Raw genomic sequence first — 17,990 nt, 5'->3', positions numbered from 1 at the left:
AACTCTGAAATATTATTGCCACTTAGTTGGCTTCGAAAACCATTTAGTTCAAGGGCAATTAGGGATGGACAGCAAACATGGCCCTAACCAGCAACACCCGCATCCCTTCTATGAATTTTTCAAAAATCCACACATTTTCATGGTGACATGCATTAATTCAAATGTCCCTCTCATATTCACATTCTTCCATCTTTCCCTCAACAATTCAACTTGCCACTCCGGTCTTCTCTCTAACCTTGTTAAGTTCAAACTCTTCCCTACCCCATCCAGACCTCATGTTTACAATCTTATCACACTTAGTCACTTCCTCTCCAACCAAAAAAAAATTCTGACCTTGTCCTCTCATTTGCTGTCCCTCCCTCATCATCACCACGTCCATTCATCAGTTTGGGATTCTCCTCCTTTCCCAACCTTTTCTATTACCTCTCCTCTTCACTTTCCCTGTTCTCCTTCTATGCTCTCTGGCCAATGGTCAAGGTCTTCCTTTCATCTCTTTCCCACTCCACATCCATTTCCCTCTTGCCGTGCAAGCTGCCCCTTCCCTTGAAATGCATTCCGCACCTTCTTTCCTGTACTTTTCCCCCTCTCCTAGCCGCATAAACTGCCTTTTCCCTTGTTTAGGTATTCACATTCTTTCCTTCCAATTTACTGTAGATTCTGCCCTGCTCCTTTTACAATGCAGGATGCTATCTCCTCGATCCATCCATTCTGTTCCCCCCTCCTTATATTACACTCTCTATCCCTCCCTGCTCCATGTAATCTCTCTTTCGTCCATTTACAGGCTCATTCAGTTCTTCCCTCCAGCTCCAATTTATTCTCATTCACTCCTTCCTTTCCCTTTCAATGTATTTACCTACCCCACTTTTTTTTAAAATTTCAAATGTTTTATTTGCATATCAAAAAGAAAACAGTTACATTGCCTGTCAAGCAAGCTAATAAAAAAGGGTTATACATATTTACTTTAATGAAAAATAGGTCCTTGGCACTTTCATTTGATTCAAAATCCTTTGGTTATAAAAGTTCCTGTATTCTTTATTATTCATTATTTGTCTCTCCAAGAAAGGGGAAAAGACAAGTGGAAGAAAAAAATGGATTTGGGAGGGAGTTGGTTCAGGTAGAAGGGGATTGACAGCAGCATGAATCCAGCCAGTTCATTCAAAATCCAAGTATTGTTTTCTCAGAGACACAGTGTGAGAAGGAAACCAGAGCTCTTCCTTGCCCATTCTTCCCTGGATTTGATTCTCTTCACCTCACTCCCAATTCCTTGCTGCTTGGTTATCCTGTCACTCATTGTCAAGCGCTGACTATCATTCATCTACATACTTCCAAAGGAACAGGCGAACTTGTGACCTTCCATTACTCATGATTGTCCAGAGGTCCACAGGGCTGCTCCACCAACAGAGAGAGAGAAAGAGAGAGAAAGAGGACTAGAGGTGAATTTAATCTGGGGGCCACTATACCTCATGTGAGAAGTGAGGTTGAGAAGGTGGTAACCTCATTGGTATGCACATCATCACAGGAGTTCACACATGCAGGGTACACAGTTGGAAGCTCAGTGGGAGTGCATGAACAGGAGGAATAGAACCAATTGGGTATGGTAGCAATCACATTTAGGAGAATGGGTAGGGGCTGTAAGAGGAGGCCCATTTGCCCTGCTGTATTTCACATGTCTCCTTCAAATAAAGAAATCCTTTTAATCTACCCTGCCTGTGACACCAATTCCACAATGTGTGGATTGATTAAAAAAGGTGTCCTAGCAAACTGAAAGTGTGGGCAATAACTGAGGTCTCATCAGCATCAGCTACATCGTAAGACCAAAAGTAAATCTCTAACACTAAGGAGTGCCCTAAGTAACTGACACAGAACATCAACGACTGACATTTTTGTGTGTAATCTGATACTCAAAGCGCAGGCAACACAAACCTATCTGTGCTTTTGTTTCTTATCTGCTAGTTTGAAATTTTTTGGCCTGGAGATCTGAGAAGAACTTTATTTAACATTGTTTGTGAATAAAGGCTAAACCTAAATAAAGTTCCCCAGTATCACAACTTCAGACAAATGCATTTTAATGGGAACATAGGCTTAAATGCTGTAGCTAGCCACCAAGGCCGTCTGACCCATGAAAACATCAACTTGGACTTTCTTGTTCTGCTGTTGCTGCAGACTGCAGTCATGATAACAATCAATAAATCTGAATAAAGCAGAGTAATCTGGGTTTGGGCAGGAGGGGCCACAGCAGGCATGAAATGGGAAGAACGCAGTGTGGGTAGAGCAGCACAAAACAGTGTTCTCGTGGGTGGGCTCATGGCAGGTTTCCAAAAACTTGTTGCTAAATGGTCCACCATGAGCACAGATAGTGGTCACAGAGCCAAGCCCCTGCCTGAGGCCCCTGCCAGAGGCTAGACTTTAGAAAGGAAAACCTGTTAGGGGAACTGACAAAAGGCAATCACAAGTCATGTTGAGATATGTTTGCAAATTTTTTCTAGGTTTGTTAGAAATCACGTGAGTTGACAATATATCACATATATACTATATATATATAATGTATGGGGATATTCTTTGCTGTGAGACATGAGTTTTTTTTAAAATGTTTGCCATTGTTCCTGAAAAACCTTTTCTGTTAAATCCCTTTCACAGTCCACTCCAGTGCTTCTGCCCCCATCCTTATGTAATTACCCTTATTTAAGTTTAGCAGTTATTTCCAACCAAAGATTCTCCCTCTCAAACTGAATGCTAAATTCTATCATATTATGGTCACTATTCCCCAGGGAATCTTTCATCCTGAGGTCATTTATTAAACCTCCTCATTATACATTACCAGATCCTAAATAGCCTGATTCCCTGGTTTGATCCACAACATGTTGTTCTAGGAAACAGTCCCAAATACACTGCATGAAATTTTCCTTGAGGCTACATTTGCCAGTTTGTTTTACTTCATCAATATAGGGATTAAAATCACCTATGATTAATATACTGCTGTGTTTATATGCCCTAATCTCTCCTGATTTATTCTTTGTCTTATAGGACAGGTACTGCCAGGGGCCATGTAGGCTGTTCCTAACGGAGTCTTCTTCCCCTTGTTATTTTTTTTTATTTTCATTCATATGAGTTCTACATTATCCAATCCAAGTTATTTCTTTCTGTTATATTTATTCCATCTCATACCAACAAAACTACCACATCACTTTTTCCTTCCTACCTGTCCTTACAAAAAGCCACAAATACCTGAATATTTAGTTCCTAGTTTTGATGTTCTAGTAACATTTTCTCTGTAATGTCTGTAAGGTCATACCCATTAACCTCTATTTGTCACCATAAGAGCATAAAGACCATAAGAACTATGAACAGGAGTGGGCTATTTGGCCCCTCAAGCCTACTCCATCATTCAATAGGATTATGGCTAATTCATTATTCCTCAAGTGAACCTTCCTGCCTATTCCCCATAACCCTTGAATCCCCTACAGATGAAGAATCAATCTATCTCAGCTTTAAATATACAAAAGAAATCTGCTCCTCTTGCCAATCTCTGTGGTAAGGACTAAAGAGTTCCAAAGTCTCACAACCCTCTGAGAGAAAAAATTCCTCCTCATCTCAGTCTTATATTCCAGTCCTAGACTCTCCCAAGAGGAGAAGCATCCTCTCAGTATTTACCCTGCTAAGCTCCTTAAGAATCTAAAATGTTTCGATGAAATCACCTCTCGTTCTTCTAAACTCCAGTGAGTACAGTGTCAACATCTCAAGGTTCTCTCTTAGCCTTTGTTCATAAAGCAATCCCCCCCTCCCACACTGAGGATCATCCTAGTGAACCTTCTTTGAACTGCTTCCAATGAAATGATAAGGGGACCAAACTGTTTACAGTACTCTAGATGTAGTCTCACCAGTACCTTGCAGAGTTAAAGTAAGACTTGCCTACTCTTATGCTTCAACCCATTGAAATAAGGGCTAACATTAACATTTCTGATTACCTGCTGTACCTGTGTGCTAGCTTTCTGTGTTTTGTGTACAAGTGTCCCCAAATCCCTTTGTGTTGCAGCCTACTGCAGTTTTCCCCCATTTACATAGTACTGTTTTCTTTTGTTCTCCCTTTCAAAAGGAACATTTTTTCATTTTCCCACAAGGTCCTCCATTTGCCACTACCTTGCCAATTTACTTAATCTGTCAATATCTATCTATAAACAGTTTGTGTCGCTCTCACAACCTAATTTTCCACCTATTTTAGTGTTGTCTGCAACAGTACTTCCACTTCCTTCCTCCAAGTTATTAATAAGTACTGTTGATTTGTTTATTTTGTCCTGAATTTTATACACATTTAAGTAAAGAGCCATTAATTTGCCTTTTTACTATTTTTTTTTCTTCTTTGAATCTATTTACTGCTTTTTGAATACCAATACTTTCTGACCCTTCCTGTACCACTCTGGATATCATTAATAAAATAGTTGTCCTGCAATTCCACCTTATCCTTTTGTTTTGTCAGCGTACACATCACTCCTGCTTAACCATCTCCCCATCTAATTAGTTTAAAGTTCACTCTACAGACCTAATTATTTGATTCACCAGAACACTAGTCCCAGCACTGGTCTGAGCACAGTTCAAATGTAGTCTGTCCCATTGGAACAGCTCCCTTCTATTCCAGTACTTGTGCTGGTACCCCATGAACTGAAACCAGTTCCTCTCACACCAATCTATTTAACCTCTTGACATTATTTACTCCAAGCCAGTTTGCCTGTGGCTCAGATAGTAACACTGAGATTATTAACTGGGAGGTTCTGCCTTTCAGTGTGGCTCCTAACTGTTCAAAATCTTTCAAAAGAATCTCCTTTCTGGCCCTCCAATGTTGTTGGTGCTAACAAATATTTCGTACGAGGCCTAGCAATTTCCTCAACTGCCTCCCTCGGCATTCTGGGATAGATCTCATCAGGTCCTGTGGACAAGAGATCTAGTCTTTTTTTCTTAAATGACTTCATCTCCACGGCCCTACACTGAAGAGACTTCACAGGTTCACCAGTCTCTGAGTGAAGAAATTATTCCTCATCTCAGTCTGAAATTGTCCATACTGTATCCTGAGATAGTGGATCCTTGCCCTCCCACTCCAAGTTCCTTTCCAGGCCTGAGGAAATTTCCTTAATCCAGATACCAGGCTGGAAATGCAGGCTTCAGGATTTATGTTCATAGTTGCAGAAAACAGCATTTATCTCCTTAATTATAGTGTCCTCTGCCAGTATTACACTCCTATTCCCTGCTTTCAATTGAATGGCTCCTTGTTCCATGGCTGTAGTCATTTCTGTCATCCTTCCTGACAATCTCTCTCATCAACGCAGCTGGCAAGAACGTCATAATTGTTGGACAATTGCAGAAATAGTGGCTCCTTGAGAGCTATCTGTCGGATTCCTGTACCTGCTTCAGTTACAGTCACACTCTTCTGTCCTTGATCATGGACTAAGTTTGAATTGCCTAATCTAAGGGGCTTGTTCACCTCCTGGATCAATGTGCCCAGATAAATTTCTCCCTCCCTGATGTGGTGTAATGCTTACACCTCAGACTCCAGTTTCCTTGCTGTTTTCTCTTGGGTCACTATAAATGTATCCTTGTGTGTGACATAAACTCATGGATATTCCACATTCACATAGAATCTCACATGAATTAAGAGCAGGAGTAGGCCACTCACTGTTGATCTGATTACTCCAATTTCTTCCCAACCCCAATAACATTTGCTTATCAAAAATTATCTACCCTCTGCCATAAGACGTAAAAAGGGACTCTGCCATTTCTTGAGGAAGAGAGTACCAAAGGCTAGCAATCCTCTGTGAGAACAATTTTTTTTCCCTGTTTCTGTCTTAAATGAGCAACTCCTTGTCTTTAAACTATTATCCCTATTTCTAGATTCTCCCACAAGAAGAAGCATCCTTTCCACACCCTTTTATAGAAACACAGAGTCATACCTTCGGCCCAACAAGTCCATGCTGACCATAATCCCAAACTAAACTAAACGCACCTCCCTGCAGTTGGCCCATATCTCTCCAAACATTTCTTACTCATGTCCTTGTCTAAATGTCTTTTAAATATTATAACTGTATCCACCACTTCCTCTGGAAGTTCATTCCACACATGAACCACTCTCTGTGTAAAAAAATTGCCTCTCTTATTTTCTTAAAAACTTTCTCCTTGCACCTTAAAAATATACCCCTTAGTCTTGAAATCACCACCCTCGGGAAAAAAACACCTGCTATTCACCTTATATATACTCCTCGTTATTTTATGAGCCTCAATAAGGTCACCTCTCAACTTCCGACACTGCAGTGAAAAATGTCACAGCCTGTCCAGCCTCTATTTATAACTCAAGCCTTCCATTTCCCGCAGCATCCCAGCATATCTCTGCTGAAACCTCTCCAGCTTAATAATATCCTTCCTATGATGGGGAGACCAGAGACAGTATTCCAGAAGACGGTTCACCAACATCCTGTACGTCCTCAACATAATGTCCCAACTCCTGTATTCAAAGGTCTGAGCAATGAAGACAAGCATGCTAAATGCCTTCTTAACCATCTTATCTTATCAAGTCCCCTCAGGATATAATGTGTTTCAATCTCCTATGCTATTGTTCATGGTAAATCAGAAGCCATCAAATTATAACTGTTTTTTTTTGGAGTGTGCTCGTTGGTGAAGAGTACACATTTCCGGCCTGTGCTTGGACCTTCAAGGCCTAAACATTTCTAAAGTTCTCCCCAGAGCTGATAGGGTAGGAAGTTTTCATTATTTTCCTCATTAATAAATGGCAATTTCCTTGCAACCTGCATATTGATCAAGGATTGTTCTCCTGCTGACCACACTTATGAAAAAAAAATAATAAATTTGACATTCTTGTATTTGCCTTGATGAGGGCAAAACAAAAAGCTTTGGCAACATGTTTTGGTAATATTCAAAAAAATTGGAAATAATTGAAAAATGTAATAAATAAGATTCTAATCTTACAATTTTAGATTTAAGCCAAATTGGGGAAATAATTGAATCGTCTCACAGAAGCCTTCAACATAGGAACAGACCATTCGGCCCCTCATGTTTGCACTGCCTTGATTGAAGGGGCAGTTATGATTGTTTCCACAACCTCTTATTTTGTATTGAATCACGGAAACTTAAACACAGAAAGAGACCACAAGGTCCAGAACTCATGTTCTTCCTGTTCTCCAGGTGCTACATATAAATGCAAACACTTTCATTTGTTCAAATTTATTACATCAGTGGTGGAACTTAATGATTAATAATTCTGCTTAAAATGGCTGCTCCTTAAGCAACAGCTTTAATACACACAGCAAACAACTTGCAGGGTGACTGGGAGTCTGGGTGCCAATATTGTTCTTTCATGGGGCATCTATCTTTAATGACGTTCAGTCTAAGGAGAACTGAAAAAAATAGACTTTAGACTGGACCCGAACATTAACTCTGTTTTCTCCTGCACAGATGCTGCCAGACCTGCTGAGCTTTTCCAGCAACTTTGTTTATGTTCCTGTGTTTATTTTTCATATACCTTGTATCAAACTGATATGAAATGCTGAAGAATAAGATTACTGGCAACTTTAGTTAGGGGCTAGCAAAGAGTGAAATATTCCACTCTAACCAAAGATCTGAATGTCATGTTTCTTTCGAATAACGTTTTAATATTCCAAACTATTCTAGATAGTTAATTTCTGTTTGTGCCCATGTGAAGCCTGCCCATAACTGGAGATCATTTTCCAAGAAACATACTTTAAACTGTTGTAAGCATTGCATATTCACAGATCCAATGCAGTTTAATTATCCATTTCAGTCATTAACTGGTATCAGGAATTAACTGTTACCAAACAAAGAATGATCACTATTATTAATAAAAGGCAAAAACAAAATCACTGATAGCTAGAATTATATAATTTTATGGCTTTTAATTTCCAGTATATTAATGTAGGGAAGAATAAGATTGAAAACTGAAACCAATATAAATCTAATCACAAAAAGAAAGAACATTTTGTCTTTTAAAATTGAAAATAATTATAAACAAAAACACAAAGAACTACAGATGTTGGAAATTTGAAACTAAAAGAGAAATTGCTGGACAGCCTCTGCAGGTCTGGCAGCAAGTGTAGAGAGAAAGCAAAGTTAATGTTTCAAGTCCAATGACTATTCTTCAAAAATAAAAATAATCATGTTTGCCTACAAATATTAGATACAAGATTTCACAAAGTTCCACTGTGCGAAAAAAAATGTTTAACAGTAACTAAAATATTGCTGAAAAGAGAATCATGCCAATGGATCTTTTTGACTTGCTTTTTCAGCCAGAGTCAACTTGGCAGTCAATTAACGCACTTTTCACTTGCAGGATAAATTGTTGCAATTGTTTGGAATTTGGAATTCTTGCATTAATCCTGACGATGGAAAGATTCAGAAATGATCCCTTTTTTTCAGTAAGGTTCAGGCTAATGTGAGAAAGGGCCACTGGTTAAAAATGCCAAGGAGTCCTTGGAGGCAAAACCTAATACTTCAGTCAATACTTTAAAGGAAGAAATGAGGGGCAATAAACAGTTTTGGAAATAAATAGTGGCGAATAGTAAGTAGTAATTTATTATACTTTATACGTTTTGTAACGGCGTGGATAATTGTTCAATTATTTAACACAACTTATGTGGTTCCACTTTCCAAATATTGAGGAAATTCTGCGTTAATATAATTTATGCTTATACAGTCTATCTAATCAGCAAGCCACACTATTGGAAATAACGATTATAACTCCATATTTCAGCAATGATAAAATTAATTTTAAGAATAATTGTTGTTTACAAAATACATAGAAAATACACTTAAACACACAGCTAGTTTTTCAATGTTTTCTGAAAAGGTATTTTGGGTTAAGATTTCACCAGAACTGGAATTTCGAAGGTAAGTTTGACAGAACTGTTGATAGTTACACTGAATAATTTCAGTCGTGGAGATTGGGGTCACTATGTTGACCCTATGGCTGAGTTGGCAGCATATTTGCCTCTGAATCACAGTATTCAGGGATGAAGTCCCACTCCAGGGCTTGAGCACGTAAAATCACTCAGGTATATTAATGATGGATTTCCACATTATCAGAGGTGCTGCCTTTCAAATAACAGTTTAAGCTAATGCCCCAGCTGCTCACTCAGCTGTAAAGATTCCAAAATATTATCTCAAAGAAGAGCAGGGGAATTATCCCTGGTGTCCTGGGCAATATTTTGCCCTCGATCTGTATCACAAAAATAGAATATCTGATTATTATCACGTTGCTGCTTAGAGGAGTTTGTTGAGGGCACATTAAAGGTCATGTTTCCTACTTTGTGACAGTGACCATGCATCAAAAAGTACTTCATGTGCTGTAAAACACTCTTTGAGGTGTCCAAAACATATGAAAATGCAACAAATGCAAATCTTTCTCGAGGTTTTGAAAGGGAAAGTTGGCTAATGTTTCAATTTCTGATGACGATGCAGTTACCTGGCTGTAAGTGCACCTGTGCTAACAGCAGATAAGGAAGGATTGAACTTCATTTGCATGAGCTTGGAGTCAAATAGAATGCTAATGGCCAATATCAATGCTCACTCATCGTGAATACTGACTTGCTTGATCAGGTACTAAAAGATGCCTGGCTTATGTGGAACAGTATCAAAGCCTTCAAAAGAAGAGAAAAATATCACGGCTAAAGTCTACAGTAACTAAGTGTGTAATTACAAATAAAAATAGGAATTGCTGGAAAAGCTTAGAAGGTCTTGTAGTATGTATGAAGGGAAATCAGAGTTAATGTTTCAGGCTCGGTGACCCTTCCTCAGAACTGGTTTTTATTAAGTCTATATTTACATTGTTTTTACAAGTGCAAATTATCTAATCAGCCTAATTAGTATCAATGACAAAAAAAAATCTGGTTACTCACAAAACCTTCCTTTATCAACAGAAAAGAAACAAAACAGTTTTTGTACATCCCTGGTACAGTAACCAAAATACCACCCATACAATACTCACACCAGAATCCCTCAATTTAACACGACAGTAGTTTTAAATCATTTGTGTCAACAACTTTTAGACTGGATGTAGATAACTTCTTCCTGAAGCTATCATACACCTGCTTAAATGTACTCAGTTTTGAGTAACCTCTTCAAAGTTTTATCCCAATACTTCTGGTCTGAGCTAAATTTTCTTCCTGAAACAAGCAAGAAAACTAAATATTTATAAGCCTCTGACTCTAGTTTCTGCAAACACTTCACATGGAAGAGTCTGTTTACCCAATGCAAAATGTACACACTCTCTGTGTAGGAACTTACTTGATTTAGACAGAAGGCTTGGATTGAGATTGGCGGGTTTAAGTGTTAGGGCTGTAACTGTTTGGTGAGGTACTACAGAAGCGTAACCAGGTGAAACTGCACATCTGCAATCACAGGTAGAACACTGATACATACATATGTGTGTGTATATATATATATTATATGTGTATATATATATCATTGAGACTATCCTGCCACTGACATGCAAAGTTATCAGGAGGTTACTGGGAAGAGATCAAGCTAAAACTCTGAGGGCATGGGATCAAAGCACATGATAGCAGCTGCAGAATATCAATTCAATAAATTGTTTGGAATTGAAAGTTAGTCTTCGTAATAGTGACCATGAAACTATTATCACTTGTTGTAAAAATCCTAATGTACTTTAGGGATAGAAATTGTCTGGCGTCCACATGATTCCAGATCCATACAAGTGCAGTTGATTCTTAAATGCCTATGTCAGTGACACTCACATCTCATCAAAATGTGGCTTTTAGAAGACTCTCTACCTCACTTGGTTCTATTAGTTGGCCAAGCTGGCTGGTTGATTGCGAAGAGAATTCCAGAGATGGATCCTAGGCAATCAAAGGTATTGCCATCAATAATGGGATGGGGAATATGTGAGTGAAAGGTGGTGGAGGCCAGGGATGACAGGTAAGGTTACAGAGATATGGAGGATCAAAGGCAATGAAGAAATACAATTAGACGTAAGTATGAACATTTTCAATGGGAAGAAGTGAGTGAGTGGAAGCTAGTGTAGATCAGTGAAGAAAGGGAAGATGGATGTGAACAACTTGGTGTGGGATAGCTTACAAGTTGCAGTTTTGGATGAATTAAGATTTGTGGGGTGTGGCAGGCTGGTCAGGAGGAAAAAGGGATCAATAAGCTTTGTGTTAATAGAGGTATTGATGAAGGTTTCAGCAGCAAGTGAACTGAGGTGTGAGCTGAATAAAGTGATATTTCTCTGGGTCAGCAACTCTTCACGTGTAACATATTCAGTAGTTGAACTCACTTTAGGATGTGTTAATGTATTACGTTTTGACTACAGAATAAATACCTTTAACATGGTAATAGAACTGTAAAGAAAACTTATTTAAAAGACCATTTTATTTGTGTTTAAGAGTGTTAGAGAAAGACATTTAAGAGCTTGCATCTTTGCAAAGGGGTAAATTGTAATTGTCTTGGACAATAAGAAATACAAATCCATGTGACATTTTGCCCATTGATCTGGAAGCAGTAACAATGGGAAGGCAGTTAAGAAAGAAGCTATGTGACTGGTGGACGTAAAGGAAGGTTACAGACTCAAAGAACATTTAGAGGAGATGGAGGGTGAAATAAATGAAGACACTAAGAGAAAACAGACACAAAAATCGGAACACAAATAATTCTAATAGGGAGATAGTAGGAACTGCCGATGCTGGAGAATCTGAGATAACAAGGTGTAGAGCTGGATTAACACAGCGGGCCAAGCAGCATCAGAGGAGCAGGAAAGCTGACATTTCAGGTCTAGACCCTTCTTCAGAAAAAAAAGGAAGCTAAATAATGCAGATTTCAAAAACAGCCCTGGATGGTATACCAGGTATATGAAGGGAAACAATTTTGTAATGCAACAGAAGACAACAATTTCATAGCATCTGCCAACAGAATATAATAGCAACATGAGATAACAAGGTGTAGAGCTGGAGGAACACAGCAGGCCAAGCAGCATCAGAGGAGCAGGAAGGCTGACGTTTCGGACCTAGACCCATCTTCAGAAATGAGGGAGGGGAAGGGGGTTCTGAAATAAATAGGGAGAGAGGGGAAGGTGGATAGAAGATGGATAGAGGAGAAGATAGGTGGAGAGGAAACAGACAGGTCAAAGAGGCGGGGATGAAGCCAGTAAAGGTGAGTGTAGATGAGGAGGTAGGGAGGAGATAGGTCAGTCCAGGGAGGACGGACAGGTCAAGGGGGCGGGATGAGGTTAGTAGGTAGGAAATGGGGGTGGGGCTTGAGGTTGGAGGAGGGGATAGGTGGGAGGAAGAACAGGTTAGGGAGGCGGGGACGAGCTGGGCTGGTTTTGGGATGCAGTAGGGGAGGGGAGATTTTGAAGCTTGTGAAATCCACATTGATACCATTGGGCTGCAGGGTTCCCAAGCGGAATATGAGTTGCTGTTCCTGCAACCTTCAGGTGGCATCGTTGTGGCACTGCAGGAGGCCCAGGATGGACATGTCGTCTGAGGAATGGGAGGGGGAGTTGAAATGGTTCGCAACTGGGAGGTGCAGTTGTTTATTGCAAACCGAGCGTAGGTGTTCTGCAAAGCAGTCCCCAAGCCTCCGCTTGGTTTCCCCAATGTAGAGGAGCCCACAACGGGTACAGCGGATGCAGTATACCACATTAGCAGATGTGCAGGTGAACATCTGCTTGATGTGGAAAGTCTTCTTGGGGCCTGGGATGGGGGTGATGGAGGAGGTGTGGGGGCAGGTGTAGCACTTCCTGCGGTTGCAGGGAAAAGTGCCGGGTGTGGTGGGGCTGGAGGGGAGTGTGGAGCGGACAAGGGAGTCCCAGAGAGAGTGGTCCCTCTGGAAAGCAGATAAGGTTGGGGAGGGAAAAATGTCTTTGGTGGTGGGGTCGGATTGCAGATGGTGGAAGTGTCGGAGGATGATGCGTTGGATCCGGAGGTTGGTGGGGTGGTACGTGAGGACGAGGGGGATTCTTTTTTGGTTGTTATTGCGGGGACGGGGTGTGAGGAATGAGTTGCGGGAGATACGGTCAAGGGCGTTCTCGACCACTGAGGGGGGAAGTTGCGGTCCTTGAAAAACGAGGACATCTGAGATGTACGGGAGTGGAATGCCTCATCCTGAGAGCAGATGCAGCGGAGGCGAAGGAATTGGGAATAGGGGATTGCATTTTTGCAGGAAGGTGGGTGGGAGGAGGTGTATTCTAGGTAGCTGTGGGAGTCGGTGGGCTTGAAATGTTTATCGGTTTCTAGGTGGTTGCCCGATATGGAGACAGAGAGGTCCAGGAAGGTGAGAGAGGTGTTAGAGATGGTCCAGGTGAACTTAAGGTTGGGGTGGAAGGTGTTGGTAAAGTGGATGAACTGTTCGAGCTCCTCGTGGGAGCACGAGGCGGCACCGATACAGTCATCAATGTAACAGAGGAAGAGGTGGGGTTTAGGGCCAGTGTAGGTACGGAAAAGGGATTCTTCCACGTAACCTACAAAGAGGCAGGCATAGCTTGGGCCCATGCGGGTATCCATGGCCACCTCCTTTGTCTGTAGGAAGTGGGAGGAATTGAAAGAGAAGTTGTTGAGGGTGAGGACGAGTTCAGCTAAGCGGATGAGGGTGTCAGTGGAGGGGGACTGGTCAGGCCTGCGGGACAGGGAGAAGCGGAGGGCCTTTAGGCCATCTGTATGGGGAATGCAGGTGTATAGGGACTGGACGTCCGTGGTAAAGATGAGGTGTTGGGGACCGGGGAATTGGAAGTTTTGGAGGAGGTGGAGGGAAGCAACTGCTCGACCATGTCTTGAAGCCTTGAAACTGCTCGACCATGTCCTGAAGCAAACCAGGTATACAGCCACATCACCTTTCTTAGTACCTGCCTACGGAACCAGCTCGTCCCCAATGGACTACAGTCCACATTCAGGCCTTCCCAATTTGGCCCCAAACGTAACAATGTCTACATTCATAGCATTGAGATCCTTCAGAAGCGTTTCTCCCTGTGACTCCTGAAACACACACTCGCAGCAATGCGCCGGTATCTCCTGGCACTACAATCAAGCCTCCCTCTCCCAGACCTGCAATCAAGCTCAGAGCCTCCCTCTCCCAGACCTGCAAAGGACCTCTCCTGTTTTTTATTCTTCGTAGGATCCACAACCTGAACTCACAATTCTACTCAGCTTTATTGGACACTAAAAACCGTAAGTACAGTAAACTTACTGGTCCCTACCACCGAAAACGGGCTTCCTCCACCTCCCAAAACCCCAGCCGTACCCAGGACCTTCCCCACAATGTGCCCGCCGCCATTGGCCGTGAGGCCACTGTCGGAGAACCCACAGATGACGTCACATCCACCAACACTGGGTACCCCACTTCCGGGACAGCGAACTCCATCGCTGCTGATGCCACCACCTCCATTTCCGAGGCCAACACCACAGACACTGAAGACGCACCTACTTTCACTGCTGCTGCCGCCGCCTACCCCGTTCTGTGCAAGTTGGCTAAAATGGTCCAGAAACTGTGAAGCTCCTTCTGTAGTTCAGAGTTGCTAAATTGTTGAAGGTTTTCCCAGAGGCAGTCATGCCATGAACATACATTGCATGATGATAACAAATTTTAAAACATCTTATTATAATTAGTATAATTAATCATGCAGCTAAATGCATTTAGCTAAAACATATATTTTACTTGTCTTAGACTGGATTAAATTTGGTAGAATGAGTGTTGACATTTTATAAAACAAGTTATAGTATATGTTATGCTTGAGAATAGCACAATGTAGATAGACCCGTTGTCTGGATAAGGAATGCTATTCGGTAAATGCTACAGGGTGAAATGAACATAATTTAGTCTGGCTCCGAAGAAAACTTAGACCAGAAGCACATGAGGTATGTTTATCTAAGGACTCCACTTCTTTGCCAAGTGCACTATATAAAACCAAAGAAATTTGCAGATGTTGTTACTTCTATTTTACTCCTAAACATTTGTTGAATTGTTTGCCATATATAGCTCCAACAAAAGTGCATTGTGCAATGAGCAATCATTCTTGCACCTTTTCTTCTTTATGTGCCCACCCTTGTTTACATTTACATCATAACATTTTTCCTGGTTGTGCAAATGTGAATATTAGGAAATCCACTGGTACTGAAAGAAAGATCACATTCTGCAAGTGATTCAGCAGATTTGTCAGCTGCGCCGCCCTTTCAATTTTAAACTTCAAACTCCTGGTTGTAAATCCCATGGCAGGACTTGCTATGGAAGCACCTAATTTCTTCATTCACCAAATGTGGGCATCACTGGCTAGGCCAGCATTCATTGCCCATCCCTAATTGCCAAGAGGGCAGCTGAGAGTCAACCACATTCTTGTGGATTTGGAGCCACATGCAGGCCCAACCAGGTGAGGATGGCAGATTTCCTTCCTTGAAGGACATCAGTGAACCAGATGGGGTTTTTGGTGACCATCGATAATGGTTTCACGGTGATCAATAGATTCTTAATTCCAGACTTTTTTAAAAATTCAAATTCCACCTTTTGCCATGGTGGGATTCGAACCCATGTCCCGAAACATTAGCTGAGTTTCTAGATTAGTAGGTCTAGATAACACCACCAGGCCATTGCTATTGAGTGATTGTAATGAACATCCAATTTATGGACAGTAGTAGGCTATTTGACTCCTCAGACCTGTTGTGCCATTCAGTCAGATCATAGTCAATTTGTTTGTGTTCTAAATTCCATATTCCCATCTATCCCTAATAGGCTTTGATTTTCTTGCTTAATAAGAATTTATCTACCCCTGCCTTGAAAAAATATTTAATGACAATGGTTTCTGAGGCACAGAGTTCCAAAATTACATTACCCTCTGAGAAAAATGTGTCCCCTTATTTGTCATAAGACATGACACTTAATTTGGAAACAGTACTCCCTTGTCCGGTCTCAGCCATAACAGGAAAAATCGTCTCCATGTCCACCTTGCCAAGACCATTCAAAATCTTATAACTTCAAATCATCCCTCACTAAACTAAACTCCAGTGAAAATAAGCTTGTACATCTTTCCAGTATGCTGGAGAGTGGGCAGGAGGAGTGGGAGAATCTCCTGAAAGGATCTCACAGGTAGTGCAACTGGCATCCTGCGGAAAAGACAATGGCAAATCCACGGAAGCATGACACAATTCAGGGGAAGTCCATGGAAGCCCAACTCTCATAAATGAGAACAGAAAATTCAGTCCATCAGATCAACAGACAGAGTGCAGCCTCAGCAGAATGGTGCTTTGGATTAGTTGTGTTCTTTTCTTCTTAGGTAGACCCTTGGAACCAAGGATGTCTTTCTTCCACTTGGGAGTTGTGGGTGCTGTGGCGAATAAAATCTATCCAATGCTGGATCCACACATCCTGCCACAAGACAGGCAGCAAACTGGCTGTCAATAGAGGAGCATATTATCAATCGGGTAGCTGGCTGTCTTTTTATATTTCAAAAATATACTTTATTCATAAAAATCTTTATATAGATACGTAGTCACTAGAGCAGCTTGATTCTGCACATGGCATTTATGTATGTAAAACAGACAAACCCAAGGTATTTCTTACTTATACAAGACTATATTTACATACATTTGAGGTACCAGGAGGGTCGGATAACTGAACAGACCACCATTTAACTTTGGCAGAAAGACCTTAGATGGTGGTCTTTCCCCGCTCTGCCTTGGCAGCAACTGCCCCAAGCTTCAGTGCATCCCTCAGCACGTAGTCCTGGACCTTGGAATGTGTCAGTCTGCAACATTTGGTCAAGGTCACTTCCTTGTTCTCAAAGACCAACAAGTTTCGGGCAGACTGAAGAGCGTCTTTCACTGAGTTGATGATCCTCCAGGTGTAGTCGATGTTTAGCTTGGTGTGTGTCCCAGGGAACAGCCCTTAGAGCACAGAGTCCTGCATCACAGAGCTGCTTGAGACTAACCTTGTCAAAAACCATTGCATCTCTCTCCAGACTTCCTTTGCAAAGGCACATTTCAGAAGAAGATGTGTGATAGTCTCTACCCACCCCTGCAGCCGCTCCGAGAGCAGCATGCAGTGGTGCAGAGAGTCCGGGCGTGCACAAGGGATTTCACAGGTAGTTTAGCTGGCTGTCAAACAGAGATCTATCAGGTTCAGCTGTCAATCAGAAGTGCAAGCAGTTAATTCGGGGTGAGTGGACAATAATCATGTGACAGTTGTCAGTTGGGTGTCAGCTGTCAATCAGGGAGTTAACTGTGTGTCAGAAACCAGCTGTTAATCTGGGTCAGGCTGTCAACCAGAGGGACATGATGTCAATCAGAGAGGGCAGCAATCATCAGGGGAGAGTTGTCAGTTGGGGAGGGTCATCCGTTGGGGGAGTGCTGTCTGTCAGGAGGAGAGCTGTTCACCGAGGGAGAGCTGTCACTCAGAGGAAGGACTGTCAATCAGAGGGAGAGCTGTCACTCAGAGAGAGAGCTGTCACTCAGAGGAAGGACTGTCAATCAGAGGGAGAGCTGTCACTCAGAGGGAGAGCTGTCACTCAGAGAGAGAGCTGTCACTCAGAGGGAGAGCTGTCAATTGGGGGAGAGCTGTCACTCAGAGGGAGAGCTGTCACTCAGAGGGAGAGCTGTCAATTGGGGGAGAGCTGTCACTCAGAGGGAGAGCTGTCACTCAGAGAGAGAGCTGTCACTCAGAGGGAGAGCTGTCAATTGGGGGAGAGCTGTCACTCAGAGGGAGAGCTGTCAATTGGGGGAGAGCTGTCACTCAGAGGGAGAGTTGTCACTCAGGGGGAGAGTTGTCACTCGGGGGAGAGCTGTCACTCAGAGGGAGAGAGCTGTCACTCGGGGGAGAGCTGTCACTCAGAGGGAGAGAGCTGTCACTCAGAGGGAGAGCTGTCACTCAGAGGGAGAGAGCTGTCACTCAGAGGGAGAGAGCTGTCACTCAGAGGGAGAGAGCTGTCACTCAGGGGGAGAGCTGTCACTCAGGGGGAGAGCTGTCACTCAGAGGGAGAG

This window comes from Rhincodon typus, chromosome 17, assembly GCF_021869965.1.
Source record: "Rhincodon typus isolate 14 chromosome 17, sRhiTyp1.1, whole genome shotgun sequence".
Classification (NCBI taxonomy): Eukaryota; Metazoa; Chordata; class Chondrichthyes; order Orectolobiformes; family Rhincodontidae; genus Rhincodon; species Rhincodon typus.
Note: the sequence above shows the minus strand (reverse complement) of the source record.